The following is a 1631-nucleotide window of genomic DNA, read 5'->3' on the forward strand; positions in this document are numbered from 1 at the left end:
CACCAATCCCGTGCCATGGAGCTATTGACGTGGCATGCAGCTATAATGGCTCTGAGCGGACCGACTGCAGATTCTACATAGTGGACGTAGATGGACCAGCTGATATTGGTCTACAGTCCAGTGAACAGTTAAAATTAGTGACACTACACTGTGCAATCAACAGCACAAGTATCGCTGATAGCGGGACAACAAAATCACTTACGAGAGCAGACGTATCTTCCATAGGGAACGTGCATGACCTGAAGCGACTGTACCCCGAACAAATCGACAGGATTGGATGTATGCCAGGCACATTCAAGATTACAGTCGATCCAAATGCTCCAGCGCACATTGATGCACCTCGAAAACCCCCTATTGCACTGAAAGACAAAATAAAGAAAGAGCTAGACTACATGGAAGAAAACCACGTTATACGTAAGGTGACAGAACCATCCGAGTGGGTGTCTAGTTTGGCCTATTCGCACAAGAAAGACGGATCCCTGCGTGTCTGTTTGAACCCTAGATATCTCAACCGAGCACTAAAACGTCCATATCACAAGATACCCACTGTGGAAGAACTCACACACCACTTCGCAGGGGCTAAGGTATTCTCAAAGCTTGACGCGAAAGCGGGATACTGGCCGATAAAACTTGACGAGGAATCACAGCTTCTCACCACATTCCAGTCGCCGTTTGGGAGATATTGTTTTGCACGTCTGCCGTTCGGATTGTCCGTCTCGCAGGATATCTTTCAATTGAAAATGGATCAGATTCTGTGACCAAGTGGATGGTGCAGTAGGCATAGCAGATGATGTAGCAGTCTATGCTAAAACTGATGAGGAACACGATCAGATTCTGCACAGACTGACGTGTGTCGCCGCCAAGAATGGTCTAGTGTTCAACTCGACCAAGTGCAACATCAAGCCAGACAGCATTGCCTTCTATGGTATGACGTACTCCGATAAGAGCATACACCATGACACAGGAAAAATAGCTGACCTGCAGGCTATGCCAAGTCCTGCTAATAAGGAGTTACAAGAATTCCTGGGATTCGTAACGTACTTGTCACCGTTCATCTCCAGGTTGGCAGACAAAGCAGCACCTCTACGTGATCTGCTAAAACAAGATGTGCCATTCATGTGGGAGGACCATCACCAGCGGAGCTTCGATGAGCTTAAACGAGCAGTGACGGGAGACTACACGCTGCAGTACTTTGACACCAGTCAGACGCCAGTTCTGCCAGCTGATGCAAGTCTCAAGGGACTGGGCGCGGCCCTGTTGCAGAATGGGAGACCGGTGGCATATGCCTCCAAAGCACTATCTGACATAGAGAAGCGCTATGCGTGTATCGAACGGGAGCTACTCGCCATAGTATTTGGTGTACAATGCTTCCACACATATCTCTACGGCCGCAGTTTCAAAGCCCTGACTGACCACAAACCATTGGTCATGATCCTACAAAAGCCACTGAAAAGTGCACCTCCAAGGTTACAGCGGATGATGCTAAAGCTACAGGGCTACCAACTGGACATCGAGTATAGACCCGGAAGGGAGATGACTCTGCCAGACACGTTAAGTCGACTTCCCAATGCAGAGAATGGGGGCACAATCGAGCTTGACGTTAGAGTGGATTTGGTACGGTTTAGTACAGA

The sequence above is a fragment of the Priapulus caudatus genome, unplaced genomic scaffold, assembly GCF_000485595.1.
Source record: "Priapulus caudatus unplaced genomic scaffold, Priapulus_caudatus-5.0.1 Scaffold1888, whole genome shotgun sequence".
Classification (NCBI taxonomy): domain Eukaryota; kingdom Metazoa; phylum Priapulida; class Priapulimorpha; order Priapulimorphida; family Priapulidae; genus Priapulus; species Priapulus caudatus.